The sequence below is a fragment of the Larus michahellis genome, chromosome 2 (assembly GCF_964199755.1).
Source record: "Larus michahellis chromosome 2, bLarMic1.1, whole genome shotgun sequence".
Classification (NCBI taxonomy): domain Eukaryota; kingdom Metazoa; phylum Chordata; class Aves; order Charadriiformes; family Laridae; genus Larus; species Larus michahellis.
Genome location: NC_133897.1, coordinates 91,754,716 through 91,771,213, shown reverse-complemented (window position 1 = coordinate 91,771,213; position 16,498 = coordinate 91,754,716). Strand labels below are relative to the sequence as shown.

The 16,498-nt window shown below is 41.9% G+C and overlaps 1 protein-coding gene across 6 annotated transcripts in view; it reads right to left on the bottom strand.

Moving 5' to 3' along the window:
* The window catches only part of SEMA5A (semaphorin 5A), a 353,355-nt gene extending 336,864 nt beyond the window's left edge, over nt 1–16,491 (bottom strand). For 2 of the 6 annotated variants that reach the window (XM_074576222.1, XM_074576228.1), the window contains exon 1: nt 16,031–16,491. The gene's annotated coding sequence lies outside the window, so the exon portion shown is untranslated. Of the gene's footprint in view, nt 1–14,482; nt 14,501–15,207; nt 15,299–15,547; nt 15,731–16,030 lie in introns of those variants that run through there. The other 4 variants (XM_074576225.1, XM_074576230.1, XM_074576226.1 and 1 more) reach the window with 3 other exon arrangements.
* Nucleotides 16,492–16,498: the final 7 nt, after the last annotated feature.

The following is a 16,498-nucleotide window of genomic DNA, read 5'->3' as shown; positions in this document are numbered from 1 at the left end:
TCAAAAACGGTCTCATAATGCCAGGAGAGAGGAAAAAATGCGATCAGTTTAAAATAAATAATAAACCTTTATTAAATATTTCATGTGTGGATTTTTTCCCCCCTCAGCTTTCAAAGCAAAAATGCCACTCAGATCCCATCGCTATTTTGAAGCCTGCCACCAACCTGCTACGGAAAATAAACAGAATAAGCCTCTGCCATGAATCTTTGGACAAATTACGCTTCTGCCTTACCCACTGTACCTGTCGTATCACCGCTTCTCTACATGTGAATAGCATTCTCTTTCCTGTAACAGCAAATGTTACACCTAGAAATTCAACCTCTTCATCCCAGCATTACCTATACTCTTAGAAGTGATACTAAATGAAAATATTAGACACCATTTAAATTAAGGATGAAGAATTTTTTTATCCCCCAAGAAGTTGTTAAAATGCTTACAAATATTCAATATGACAAAGAATCACATAAGAATCTATGCTCTAAAATACGTGTGAGCAAAACAATAAAGATCTGCAGACAAATCTGAAAACATGGAACAGAAGGCTCTCACCTTACTTAAAAATCATGTTTTTAAAAGCCATAAGCCAGTCTTTTTAGTGATAGTCTCCAAAAAAAATTATTAATATACTCTGAATTAAAAAAAAATACTATGGTCATACATAGTTAAAATGTAACAAATAAAGGAAACACTTTTTTTTCCAGATGTTTGTCATCTCTGAGAGAATATTTAATACGCACACAGTTCTGTTGTCTCTCGCATCCCCCTCCATGCACACACAGATGTATATATTGAGAGAGAGAAAGAAACACATGCTTTTGTTACCACTCTCTGTAAACAAACACAAGAACTAACACCTATACTCAATAAATAAGTCATAAGAAAATCCTGTCTTGTTTCTACAGGTCGTTCCGGTGTGTTTTAAAGAAACCTCCTGCCCATAGTCCTTAAAAAGCCTATGTCCCTCTATCTTTCCAGAAAGGGGCAGGAGAGGGCAGGGTAATGGAAAGAAAAAGCCAGTGCAGACTTTCCCCACTCAACCGATCAGAACCTACTGCAACTTGCATAAATATTCAAGCAATTAATCAAACCATAATACCCGAGTTCTGGTTTTCCTCAGGCTTTACATTCCCCTCATACAGGGGATAGCACTTTTCCTCAAGCTTATTTGGCCAAACTCTATTGGAATGCTACAAGTAAAACAGTACAATGTGAAATAAATCACTCTCGCTCCCGCCAACTGCCTGTGTGTTTATATACATTATCAGAAATAAGTCAGGATCTACTTATACTCCCAGCTGAAGACAGCTGGAATTGTGCCACCAACTTCCATTCACGCAGGGCCACGTTAAATGTCTCTGGCCAAGACTTTGTTTTAATACCTGTGAAACACATTGCACATTTTGATGCCATATAAAGAACAACAGTAATAACAGTAAGTCAGCCTTGCATAAAACCGTAAAATGTTTAAAATAAATATGTGAAGACTTGCTTGAATAACAGAGGGTGCTGAATACTATTTAGTGCTTGTGACCACCTGCAGTATTATATCCAGGATACAAAGCTAATTTTAGATTTCTGGATGAATGCCCGCTATGGGATATGCTATTTTTACTAAGTTCTGACACATACATCCAGTGGCACATCTCCACTTCTAAAGTGGTACTGTAAGGCTATTAAAGCTTCCAGTTACCACTTGGCTCAAAACTGCAAACTACTACAAAGTTCTTTCACAAAACTCTTCTTCCTATTATTCTGATTGACTTTACACAATAGAACTTATGAATAAAATCAAAATAAACACTCGGAAACAGTATCATTAGAAGAGGTCAGCTATGGTATGTATTAGTCTTCCCTCCTCCCCCAAAGTCTCTCTTCTCAGAACCCAAAATAACAGTATTTCACATATATTATTGCAACTTTCAGTTCAACGTACAGAAAAAGCATACAGAAATAGCCTTCACCTTCGAGGCAGACTCTTCTGGGCATCTATACTACACCGACCATACCTGCCTCTGTCTCATGGAGTGGCAAAATACAATCAAAAATGTAAGAAACAAACATGGTGATAAATGTATGACTACATTCCACATAACAAGATGGATGTTGGGGACCACCATCATCAACTTTCAATTTAGACCTCTAAGGCACTGAGTACAATGGACAATTGAGTTTTACGGAAGAGTTTATAGTACAGAGCTGCTGTCTAGTTTTCCCAAGGAGTTATTTTTAACCAAGGTACAGGGTCAGCAAGTTTGGAATGAGCTTTAGCAATTACAGTTTAAGATTTCTTCCTTTCTGCTCACATGCACTTCTTCCTTTACCTGCCACATTTCAACAGGTGGACTGAGACTGTTCTGAGACCTCTCTTCCATTATGACAGATTTTAATCCATTTTTAATCATAGGGATTTAAATGTGAGCACGATATTTGCCATGCATCCTGAAGCAAACAATAAGACATAGCTTCTGCCAAAATCTCCAATGAAGACAATCCCAATAGTTAGGGGGAAATGCCAGACAGAAACAGTTACATGAAGCATAAAACCCGCCTGAGAAGGAAAAAGTCTTTATTTATCAAATTAAATGCAATTTTTTCATTCTAATACTTCTGATCTGTTGGTGGTTTTTTTTTTTTTTTTTATTATTTTCTCAGGTATGCTTAATTAAATTCAGTCATCATCACCAACTTTGTTCAAAAGAGCAATTAATGAATATGGCACAGAAGCAGCTTAGCCCTGGAGGAGCCTCTGACATTTGTTCACAGTGAAGACTGTTCATTAATTGCTCCCTTTGTTCTAAGCCTTTTAATGATATTTTTGACACAACACTACAAGTCATTGTGACTTATTCCTCACAGTTAGTGACATCTGCACTACATTAAGTTAATAAAACTATCTCTGAAAGATTTTCAAAAAGATATTTAAAGACACAGGGGGAAAGAGGTCTGGATGTGCTGACAGTGGAATAAAGAAGTTATATTGAAATTCTTACTATTACGTCCAAGTACACTTTGTATTAAGATAATTTAAGCAAACATTTTGTATTCCATACTCGCCATAATTAATGGAACTCAGGCAGAAGTCCACCATGCTATTCTATCCTATTTGAACTGTGCTCCCACACCAAACTGAACCGTAACGCTTCATAGGTCTTCTGCTGATCATAAGTTCTCAGACAACGGAGAGGACTGGCTTTTTGATTGCTTCAGTAAAAACCATTGTTTTTTTTTTTTTCTTTTTTGCTCTTTTGTTTTTTGGGGGGTTTTAGAGTTTTTTTTGTTTTTTTAAAAAAAAAAAAAAAAAGGAAAAGGTGGATAGTAAAGAGCCTGCCTCTGGGTTATGAAGAAACCACACTGAACCAAAGATCTCTCTCCAAGAGCTAAAACAAGGTTGTTGCCATTTCACACTTACTTCTGGAACTCAAGAGATAAGCCATATCCCATAAATTAAAGCACGTACCCAGGGTGCACTTCGTAAGTTTGAAAAATTAACTTGTTTATCTCCATAACACGTCCATAGTATCATATCATCCACGGAAGAGTTCTACTACAAAGCTCATCACAATTCACAGAAGAAACGCAAAGCAAATAACAAACAAGCTGCATGGAAAGTTCGTACCTGGAGAACAGCTGAAAGCCCTGTAGATCCACAGACCTTCAACACACAAATGAAAACAGTGTCTATCCTCAGAGCTGGTGACATAACTCCAATTATCCTGACCCAGTTTTCTAACTTGAGATTGACTTTCTGGAATTCATATTATATAGCAAGTCCTTCTGCCTGCCAATTATTTACATTAACACAGCCACCAAGTTTCATGCAGTTATAAGTGTGAGAAACTTTATGTTAAGCGTTTCATTAGCTACATGTATATACCTCTAGGTGCTTAAGACAAGTAGTGCAGCAACAGTGGATATGGTTAGCTGGAGCCTTGTTCCTTGATCTGGTCCAAGAGGAGTCAGATCCTGTGAAAAGCCAAGGTGAACCAAAGAGGGTAACACTGTGAGCCCGAGTGGGGTGCTGGGTGTGTAGTGGCGGAGAGAAGGCAGAAAGGTTTTCACAATTTTGCAATTGCCCATATCCAGTCTACTAGCTCCCACTGCATTGTTCTCCTATGACACATGGGCTCTGGTTTCCTCTGAAGCTTTCCATTCCCACTCATCCAAAACATCCTCTCATGTCTCTTATTTCTACTAGCTGTTTCTCCCCTCTTGCCCACTACCTACCTCACTACCTTCACTCCTTGAATGAGGCATTAAAAAAAAATAAAATCACCCACCCCCACAAGAGCAGCTGCTCTTCTCTGTACTAAGCTTCAGGACACGCACAAAAAAAGCAGACAACCACATGGGTGCCAGCAGGCTCCTGCCAGCCCAAGCACTCCTGCTTGTGCAGAGTCCAGCAACTGCAATACACCCATCCTGGGCTATGGGAATGCAGGAAAGGTGACCTGCATGTCTTAGAATAACAGAATAGTTTGGGTTGGAAGGGACCTTTAAAGGTCATCTATTCCAACCCCGCTGCAATGAGCGGGGACATCTTCAACTACATCAGGTTTCTCAGAGCCCCACCCAACCTGACCTTCAAGGTTTCCAGGGATGGGGCATCTACCACCTCTTTGGGCAACCTGTTCCAGTGCTTCACTACCCTCATTGTAAAAAATTTCTTCCTTATGTCTAGTCTTAGATGTGATAGAGGTACCATGACACTCAGCACACCTTCCAATGGCTAACTGAAGGCTGAGTTTGCAAATGGCTTGCTCAGAGAAACAATTTTACCTGCTGGAATCGCTTTCTTGGCTGACTTGATAGAGAGTGAAGGCAGAAAACAGTTAATTCCACCTAGATACAAAATTCACAATAGGCTCTCATCTTTGATGGATTTGTTGGAGAGGGATCAGCAAACCACACTAACACCGCCATTCACATCTTTTTATTTATATGCACCAAAGAATCACTTGAGTATCTAGAGAGTCAATTGTTCACTCATATATTTACACAAATACAACCTATTAGCAGAATGCCCTATACCTTAGGCATCATCCTGCACGTGACAGATCTAGCAGAATTAAGTAAAATTACTAAGCAATAAAGCAAGGGTTATTCTAATATTTTTTTTTTGCCTTAAGATGTAAACAGAGCAAAAAGGAACTCAACAGAGCATAAGAGCTCATTTTATTAGCATTGCTATGCTAATAGGTAGATAACAAACCCTGTGGAACATTTATTTCCAAATTTGTTTGGACCATGAAGCAGTGCTCATGTTAAACCCTCAATATTCCACCCCCCTTCACTAGCATTAAGCAGCCTAACCTTTGAGTACCCCATAAAAGCAACTTACTATTGTACATTATCTCAAACAGCATATTAGGACCTATTGATCCGATTTTCGGAACTACAGCTGCAGTTCAAGGGAACGGAAGGGGAAATAACCAGAAGGATTTAGAAATTTAAACATAAGCATTTAAGCAAGAGTGCAAGGCAAGATATACCGTCAAATCAGAGGCAAACTATGGAGAAACACTTGCACTTACAAAGTGGTCATTAGCTTTCAGCAAAGAAATGGATATTAAAACTTCAAACTTTCATGTCCATTCTTATTACTGTAGGACAATTAGCTTGTCTAACTTAACGTAACTTCATAATTTACTGAAATTCTACTGATTCAATTGTATCTTCTGAATCCAGTCAAATCACATTATGACCTCTGCCTTTAATAGACCCCACTACAGCCATCGTGAAGGGTTAATTTAAATTACATTTCTTTTATTAATTTTTTCACTCTCAAGGAAAGCTTGCTCCATTCTTCCCTGCAGTCCAGCTTGCCAGAATAAAGTTAAGAAGTTTATGAATTTCAGATATTACACATAATCAATATTTGATGCCAACATTTCGTTGCTCTTCAAAGAGATGAGCTCTTCAGAGCTCAAAATAAAACTATCAACTACCAGAACCGTGTCCTGATCTCTATTTCAATTCGCTTTGTCTTTTGGCATGGTCTCGTGCACTAACCACTGGACTGAAGCTGGTAAGTTCCTCCCAGCAGAAGGGCCTCTCTGTCCTTCCACTATTGCTTTGTACGTCTGGGATGCTACAGTAGTATTTTGGCTAAACAAACAAAGGGGGCAGATGATCTAGCCAGTACCACTCTTTGACAAACTGGAAGAGATTCTAAAAACATGTGTGTGAATGCATATCTGTGTATGTATATATAGAGAAAAAAAGCATACACACACAACCATGCACCACTATAAATATATATAGGAACTAAAAGGTAAGGTTAATTTTGACCACACATACAGTAAACCAAGAAACATTTATAAATGCTGTTTGCAAACAGTTCTTTAAGAAGTTACAAATGTCATAGATACATTTTATAATTAATATAAAGCTTTTAAATTATACATAGGTTTTACTGTCAGAGGGAGCATCACTATCATCCAGTCATCTAACTAGAATAATTTTGGTCACTGAGCCTCAACCAGCAATCCTTACACAGAAGCTACTGCTCAAATGAGTTTTGCCTCTCATAGCATACATTTAATTCTAACACATTTGTCACACATTACTAAAGTATCCGCCAACACACTAGTTTTACTATACAAATGCGTTATACTTGATCTTTCTCTGATGTTTGAGAACCTTGAGCAAACTGAACACATCACCTGTGGGATACAGGTGGCTTCTAGTCAACAGAAATGCTAGAGGAAGGCAGCAGTTAGCTAGCAGTCTCCAGCTCACTTCATGCCATGCTCCATAAGACACCAGAAATCTCACTGTTTCGATGGTTCTGCATGGACTGACTTGCATCCTTCCCTTCACATGCTGAGCCATAATGGAATGCACTGGGAGTGATCACACCAGACAAACAAGTATGGACTTGTGGATGCCCCATCCCTGGAAGTGTTCAAGGCCAGGCTGGACGGGGCTTTGAGCAGCCTGGTCTAGTGGGAGGTGTCCCTGCCCATGGCAGGGGGTTGGAACTAGATGATCTTTAAGGTCCCTTCCAACCCGAACCATTCCATGATTCTATGACTTCGGTGTGAATGGAGATTTCATCCATAGACACCTTGGGGCAAAGATGCTATATTTCCATCCATTTTTAAATGGCCAGGTCTACCACCAGAAAAACAGATAATGGAAAATTGACACAACACCTTTCTCTAGTGATGAGCTCCTAGGACAAAGGGCTAAGGAGTACAGTTATCAACCTAAATGCTGTTAAAATGGTGGGAATATCTTGGGAACTACTGCTGCAAAAAGAAGCCAAATGAAACAACATTTCAGAAGAAGATACTATTCGTCTATATTGCTATTACTAAGGCTGAAGAGATTATCAATTAGGTCTGCTCAGCGCTTCCTCCCTGGTCAGCTGCCTACAACAGCAATTTGAAACTCTTTTCAGTCACAGTATGACATGTAAACCTGAACAGTATAAAACTAAGTCTTGTTAACTCAAATTCTTATGACTCAGTCAGAAAAGTAAGGCTCCCCTAAGCACTCCAGTTCACATAAGCCTAATGCTTGTAGGACCAGTTATACAATGATGAAGTCAATCCAGATGTTACCATGAAGTCAAAAGGGGTTTTTTTGTCTTAACGTTTTGGGACGCAGGGTGGCATTACAAGTACCTAAAAGACAACATGAATGATATCCAGGAATAGCCAGACAGTTTTTCCTAAGATTGATCATCCGAGTTATAAACTAGCTATAGATACTAATACAAACAGAAACACTGTTCTTCATATGAAAATTTATTTGTGGAAAACAACTTTTTATGTGGAATCAAAAACATTCAACACTTACGAGTAATTTCTTATGAGGCTTGGAAAGTTTTAGTCACCAAATAAGCAAGAAGGAAACAAGGGACTCAAACGTGCCATAAAGCAACACAATGGAGAAAGTGGCAAAAGAAGACAAGCACCTGGCTTGGCAAGAAGCAACCAAATCTGCTAGTTAAAACCAGAAACTTCTAGATCCTCAGGTTCTGTGTGTAATTGAATTCTCTAGAGCTGACCTATGGCTACAGACAAACCTTTGAAGGTGCCAGTGTGTGCAGAGAGCTGGGAACACGCGTGGTGTTAACTGCTCTGCTCATTTCAAATGCCATTTTCAAAATTTTCAGTATTGGCATTGTTAGTAATTTGGGGCTTATAAAAAAGTCAAGGTTGATGAGAGTAGCAGGGAAAAAAGACTACTCTTTTAAAGGACTTTTTCCATGGGGAATATTAAATCTACAAAATTAACAAGTACATGCAATTATGAGCCAGGCCTGATTTCTACAAACAATTTACAGTAGATCAAAAAAGGTAAGCTAAGCACATGAATTGCTCCTCTCAAACAAATGGAGCTCCCTATATTTGCAGTTATGCAATTCTTATATTTTCTCTTATTAAAATATTAGTGATATACCTCTGCAACAAAATAGTTTTTTTTTTTAACCTTCTGGTAAAAAAAAAAACAATTACAACACAGGATCTCTACAATTGAAGCTGAATCACGGAATCACGGAATCTTCAGAGTTGGAAGGGACCTCTAGAGATCATCTAGTCCAACTCCCCTGCTAGAGCAGGATTGCCTAGAGCACATCCCTCAGGGCTGCATCCAGGCGGGTCTTGAAAATCTCCAGAGAAGGGGACTCCACAACCTCCCTGGGCAGCCTGTTCCAGAAGGACAAGCTTTGTCAACAGTCATCCTATAAAAAGACTAACGTGTGTTTTCCCAAGAGGCAGGTAGCCAATTGCAGGCAATGCGTTCATATGGGTACTCAAAGGAAAATAACACATTTGCTTGGGTTATTTTAAGAGCACTTCATGATTACAGGTTTGAAAGACAAATATAAAGACTCAAGTTAAATATCAGAATTAAGTGTTTACTTCAAGACTATTTTTCTTCAAACCCCAATACTGATCTTGTTGGCCTTCAGATTAAATAAATTTGCAAGCCTGTTTTCCCTGCTGGTTACAGCTAAGTGTGCAAAAATGGAATTTTCTAATAAAAACTAGTTGCAAACTTACTTATAGAAAGAATACTGAAGGAAGAAAAAAAGTCCTTCCACCCAGACCATTACTTTAATTTAAAACAACAGACAACAGCAAAAAGAACAATTCACATGTAGAGCCCAGATCCCCCTTTTTGCTGCTGTTGCTAGTTACATTTTTTTTTTTTTGTTACCAGCAGTTAAAGGATGATGCCCAAGCTGCACTGGTTTGTCTTCAATATTAAAGACTTATCTAATGCTTTAGGTAAGGAGTCTAACGCTACGTGCTCAGGAAAGCAATAGAAAATAAATTGGAAAATCTTGCAATTCCCTTGGACAATTCAGATGAGTCTGTAGACTGACCAAGCTTTACGACAGAATTACATCACTTGTACAAGTCTCCAGGGCCTGGGGTAACAGCATTTTAAGACTCATACCCACATTCATCAAGAGAAGCTTTCCTCCCCACAAACATCAACTACTTCACCTCTCGCACGTCTCTAGATCCTTATGCATGAACTCGTGCTTTTAGCAAATGAATGTAGAACAGTTATGTCATTTGATACTACCAATTCCAACAGCATGTATCAAAATCCATTATCATTTTTCAACGAGTAAGGTCTGACAGAAAAGCTCTGGAAGACTGAGCTCCAGTTTTTAACAGGTAATTACCCTGAATTTCCCCACTTCCTGACACACTCAAGTGCAATGCAATGAGTCATCGCCTCTCAGGTACGTCAGCCCTCAGCAGATGAGTTTAGACTGCTGGTGAAGATGGGCATATGTCTGTGCCTCACTCCATTTGCAACCACCACAAGAGAGCCTACTGCCTCTTATAAAACTAACATAACAAAAATCTGTATCAAAACACTTTCAACCGCTGAGGCCAAATGCACAAGAGCTCTTCTACCAGTCCCAAATTTCATTGCTATTTGAGGGACTAATCGGAATATTTATCTGCACACGCAATCCTCCTCTCCCCTCCTTCCTCACCCGATAATACTCATTGCACACCTGCAGTTATGCTGAGACCAGTGCCTATGGGGCCCTACTGGGATCAGTGGCCATGGGTACTTCAAAGACAAAAACTGTTTTTAGATCACTTGCCTAATACTGTTTACAGTATGGATCCACATGAAGAGTTACACTGGCACAACTAGAAGGACCCCGTAGACAACTGACTGACATAAAGACCCAGAATTGCCAAGGAGGACAACAAACTACAACACACAGCTGGCACAGCATCCTCCACCTATACCTGCCAGCCGCCGGGGAACACAGCATACAGTGGTTTTCAGGACACAAAAAGAAGCTTTTGTTAGAGGACAAGAGTTAAGATTTTTGTTTTATTTTAATTTTCTAATATTTTATCAAGTGAGAGTCAGAATGTGGCTTTACAGTGTCAGAAACAGGTGCAAGAGACAATACTACCAACCTTGTCTTTAGCTACTTCAGCATCGCAAATAGTTCTTAAGGCTCATAAGAGTCATTAGACTCTTGGCCTACCCCAGGCTGATACGCCTTGAAGAGCACTACCAGGGAACAGTCTTCTCTCTTCCCTTCCAAAGCTGAAATCACATCTTTTGGCTAAGCTATGAGTCCCACCTTGCAGTACCGGGTAATATAACATCAGATGTTAGTAGCAATTTTGTGCACTTACTATATCCTAGACATTCTTACTAAGCATTTCAATATCATTGCTTAGGTTGAAAAAGTAAGCAAGGAAAAGCATGCACTGGAGCATGAGAAGCTAGATAAAAATGAAAATCACACACACACTGGTTTTTATAAGAAAATCTAATAAAACCACCATACAACCCTACTGCAAGTTCAGAATAAGAAAGCAAATGAGACACAACAGATGAGGCCACCAACGACACAACTCAGATTAAGTAACGTACCATCCCAGAAGTGCTGCTACTTTTTGAAGGACCTGCCAAGAAGCCCATCACAGAAAACAGCAGTCATTGACTGTGGACAAAGTACAATCCCCTTTCACCGCCTCCAATTTTGACACTGACTTAGTAAAGAAACCCTAAAACTTTGCTGGACTTTGAGACGCACAAAGCAATACATATCCTGCTGTAACTGGCAAGGCCAGGAGTTTTCCCTCAAGTACTCAGCAATTTCTCTTCTATCAGACAAAGTCAACAGAAAGGGCTTCATCCTGTATGTCTCCTCCCACATCAAAGGCATTTCAGCAGTGCTCCTAGGGTATACTTCATAACTAGGGGGCTGAGCCAATGCGAATGTTAGTGGGCTTCCACTGAAAACAGATCACTGAAATGATCTGTATTATGAAAAAAACAAAACAAAACAGAAAACTGCACAAAAAAAAAAAAAGAGGCAGGAATTTCTGAAGTGACTTTGTGCTGGAGAAAAGACAGTTCAGAACAACTGCCTGAATGTTTTTAAAATCACAACACAAATGTTCACTGGCAGACCTTTGTCTCTCTAGAGTTCAGCAGCAATAGGAATAAGTGATTCCGCAACAACCTTACTGTGGGTCAGAAGAACAGGGCCCAGAATTATTAAAATACTCTCTTTCTAGCTACAGAGGCTATATATAAAGTTACAGTTAAATTTACATTAAGCATTCTCGATTCTCACTCAAACCTAAGTCTAACCAGAAAGCACATTTCAATAGCCTTCTGGGTTTCCACCTAAACTAGCAATTCAGGGAAGGAAGGCAGCAGCGGAAAAGCCAACTCAATTTTGAAATTTGGAGAAGGGGTAGGGAAAAGAAGGTGGGAAAACCTCGCAGTTTGCAGCGTGGCTCATCTCTTCAGGCCATCCAATTAATCTTACAAGCCAATCTTGCAGCCATCACGTACACTCTAATTCATTCATCACACATCTTTAGCAAAGCCCAAGAATCCATCCCCAACAGAAAAAGAGGACACCAACAGGCTGCATTTCAGCATTCTGAAAGTTATAATTTCTGTAAGCTTCTCCTAAACCAAACAAATACTGCTAAGTGGTTGCATCTTGCTGTTCACCTAGCAAGGAATTTCAAAGTCAGCCAAAGATCCAGAGCTACTCAATCAACATCCTCCACATGAAACAGTAATTTCCATTACAAGGGTTGGTAGCCACGAAAACACTGACCAGTTCTGTCAGAAATGAAGATCCAACAATACTAAGCTATACTGGAGCCGGATATACTGGATAGCTTATATATAAGCTATCCTGATTTTAAAAATTGGAAAAGGAACAAAAATCCGTATTATCTTGCTATTACACCAGAAATTTTGTAACGCAGATGAGCTAATTAGAGATCAGTTTGGAAATGATAGTGCAGCTGACATGTTACACAGCATTTAAACTTTTTCTCAAACAAATCATTCAAACTGTTTGAAAAGAAGAGATAACCTTTGAAAAGGTAAGTTTTTAAGAGCTGAGTTAAACTCCAGAGTTTCTCCTACAAAGGCCTCAGTGCAGACTTCATACCAATCCCAGCTTTCAGCTACTGTCACTGACAAACATCAGCTCCTTTGTGAAGTTGCCTGATTTTCTAATATACCCTGGGACACAAGTACAGATTTATTCGCAAAAGGTCTCCAAACACAGATTAATTTTATTAACATATTTACACAAAAATGAATATAGAGATAAAGAGTTGATTTATACAGCAGACCACTGGATTGCATCAAAGAACCTCGGGGAAGACACACATCTGAGAATAGATGCATTAACAAATCCATTAAATGACGAGAGATTTACATGCTTTATACTTTGGAATACACATTCTAGCAAAATCAAGAACATGTCACTAATTAGAGTGCAGTTTTGGTGTCATTAACTTGGTTTACATTTGCTACCTTCCTGACAAATGTTAAGCAAATGTGCTCTGCTTAGACGCAACCTGGCAAATCTCTCAAATAAATAACCGGACAGATTTACAAAGCAAACTAAAATAAAAGCTCCGACCTTTTTTTTTTTTTGGAAGCAGTTTGCTGTTTTCACAACAACAGGTTTTAACAGCAAACCGTACCTCAACTGCCCGGTTCAAGCTGTGAGATTCGCCAGGTTCGTGGAAGAATTGCAGATAGCAGAGTGCCACCTGTCTTCCACGGGTCACAGCTGCAATGCTGCAGCCTGAAAACGAGCCGACCGCGACCAAGTGACAAATACAGCTCGAAAGGGTCGGTTTGAAAAACGTTCACAGCGTTTGACAAAAACAACTCCTTCTTTTGAATCACTTACAGCTTTAGGAAAGAGCAAATGTATAGCCTGTAACTTAAAACTGTTTCCGATGAGGAATGTATATGCATACTAAAGAGGATAAAAGGATGATAATGAAGAGAAACGGACTGATTAACAGTAATTTGGAGAAAACCCAGCACCGACAAGAACTCCCATTAAACATCTCCATAAAATGATGTTACAGAAAATGAGAAGTTCCTCAGAGCTGCTTCCTATAATTCCTAATTACGGCAGCAGCAATACCAATTCATCTCAGGAGCTGTAGTAACTTTAGAACATATATTACCAAACATCAAGAGCATATCAAAATTTTATAAACCAGATGTTGAATCTAAAGCAAAATTGTGCATCATTGACATTCAGAAGTTGGTCACCACAACGTATTAACTAATTACTAGCTACTGCTTTATGTTAAATAACATGGTATCGGATTGCACACACCCTCCCTCCCACTATCAACCGATAGTATGGGTAGTACACACCTACTATCAATCAACTGATAGTACTATCAACTATCCACTTACGTGTCCTACAGCCAACACAGCCCTCGCAGACCGGAGAGCAGAAAGGGGTCCGCTCCTCCACATCCCAGGAGCTCAGCTGCTCCTTTGGCTGAATTCCTTCACACAACCTCTAACATTAAACTGAAGTTTGCAGGAGGCTTATGTTGTATTTCTGCAGTTCATGCCTCGTAACATACAGTTTACTCACTGGAAAGTAATGAACTCCATTCAGTGAAAACGCTGTATTTATATAAGACTACATTGTGTTTGTATAAGACTACATCAACAGAACTTAGAACCCACGTGGTTTCCCTAAGTAAGTAGCTGGGGGAAAAGAAAAAAAAACCCACCACACAACTCTTTCTCTCCTGAAAACAGCAGCAATACATAGTTCCCTCCCTTTGCATCTCTTCCCAATAGGAAATAAGTACAACAAACCTGATCTAACCAAAGTTTATGGATCATTACAAAGGGCACAAACACTCCTACTACCTGGAAGTATTTTAAGAAAACAGCACTGGTTAAAGATTAAAAGAAATGAGACACTACAGATATTAATGCCTTCAGCTTTCTCAGCCAAAACAAAACTGTTACAACATCCTAAGGAATAAGCTGTACAACTTAAAAGCAAGTGTTTACACTACTTAGTTCAAAACAACCTCTCAAACAGAAGAGTAAACTGCCACCCTCCAGAGCAAAGCCTCAACTCAGCAGGACTCCTCACAGCTGTTCAGCATTAAAATGAGAAAATGAGATGAATCCATTAGTAAACATAATAAAATTAGATTATCAGTACCTGCTGGAGAAGAAGGTGGGAACACAGCACAAAATACAGAAGTCTACCAAAATCTTTCACAAGACCAATCAAAGTACCTAAGGCCATACTTAGCCTTTGGAGGCAGCAATATGCTTCTGATTGAGTACGCTTTATATATGTATATCACCAAGTTCAACAATTCATAGTAAGTCAAACTTTGCTAAACTGAGTCAGAGTCTTACTCACGTAACAACCAGAAGACGCTGAAACTGCTAAAACGAAGCTTTGAGTGCAATTTCCATTATGAAAAATTCTATTTTTACAGCACTCTCTCTGGGCTAGCATCATAGCAGCCTTTGATGCAAAGCTTCAAACTAAGAGCATTTAGTCAGCTTTCAGAAAACACGGTCTTCGAAGACGCTACCTTAGGGCTGCCAGAGCCCACTATTACAGTAACTTTAACAACAGTTTTTAGTTTTAGGATGTTTTTCTCAGCTGTAAGCTTGCAAATTCTAACCATCTTTGCAAGGGCGTATGTACACGTGTGCACAGACCTCTCCTGCCAACGCTCCGGCTTACTGAAGGAACGGATGGCACTGACAGCTCCCCCCACCCCTGCTGCCCCCCCAGGAATAATTCCGGGCAGATTATCGTTGCGTCAATCTAGCGTGCACATTTAGCATCTGGAACGCTACGGCAAACCCTAACAGCTGTGCTTTATCTGGTGAGCAATCCTCACTAAAAGATGGATTAATACAACAGACCGAGGTGTTTCCTTCTGCGTCGTTGCGGAACGGTAACTCAAACTCCACTCTTCAGAAAATGCCAAAATACGGTTACACCACAAACCGGCGCCAGTCCAGTTAAATAACAGCGACAACAAATGTACATCGGGACTTCAAATCGTCCTGCGAGAACATCCCACCAAAAACCCCACGCTCCTCAGCCAACTGCCGGTGCCCTTCACGCCGCTTCTCTTCTGCTCTCACCCGAGGAGGAGGCAGAGCAAACTTCACTTGCCGAAGTGCGACAAAACCCCTCCAGAAACGTTTCGGAGCCACCGGCTGCCCTCCCGCAGCCAAGCGCTCAGCGACCAACACGCACCTCACGCTCCCGGGCGAGAGCCGCCCCCCCGCGCCGCTGCGACCCCGAGGGCAGGAGCGGCGGGGGGTTGGGGGACAGCCCAGGTTTCAGCCCCTGTTGGAGATACGGCCGCCGGCCCGGCTGGTTTCTCTTTTCCCGAGCAAACAGCTCTCCCCCGGCTTCGGGGAGAAGGACCGCCCGTTTCCAAAGGCTCGGCGGACTTTCGGGGGTGGGGCCGGGCAATGCCCGAGACGGGCTCCCACCGCCCGCAGCGCTCCCCGCCGCCGCTCCGCCTCGCCGCCAGCTCCCCCTGCCGGCACCCCGCCGCTGCGGCGGCCCAGACCCCCGCCGGCCCCCGACCACCCCTCCTCGGGGGCGCCCCGGCGCAGCCCCGGGGATGGAGAGGGCGGCCGGGGACGCGCCATCCCCACCGCTCTGCGAAAGCCGCCCCCCTGCCAAGCACCGAGCGGGAAAGGGAACGGAGAGGGGCCGGGAAGGGGTTACCTGAAGGCTCCGTAGGGCGCAGGCGGCCGCCGCCGCGCTGATGCCCCACTCCCCGGCGCGCCGCCGCCGCCTCACGCCGCCATGGCCGCAGCCTCTCTCGGCGCAGCCCCCGCCAGGCCGCCCGTCCCTCCGCTCGCTCCCACCAAGTTTGCGGGGCGGCAGCTGCGCGCCTCGCCCGCCGCCCCCCGCGCCCGCCCGGACCCGGCGCCCCGCCGCGGGGGCGGAGCAGCGGCGGCCGGGGCGGCTGCGGCGGCGGCCCGTGGCCCGGTGCGTCCGTCACCGGCGATGCGCGGGTGGGCGCACAGCCCGCAGCCGGCGCTGCCCGCGGGCTGGGGGGATCGCGCATTACTCCCGTCCCTCCCCCGCGCTCCCCCCTCCGGGCCAGCCGAGAAGTTGCAACTGGTTGAGACGTTTGTGCTTGGGGTTTGGGCTATTTTGGGTTTTATTTTATTTTTGTACATACGTATT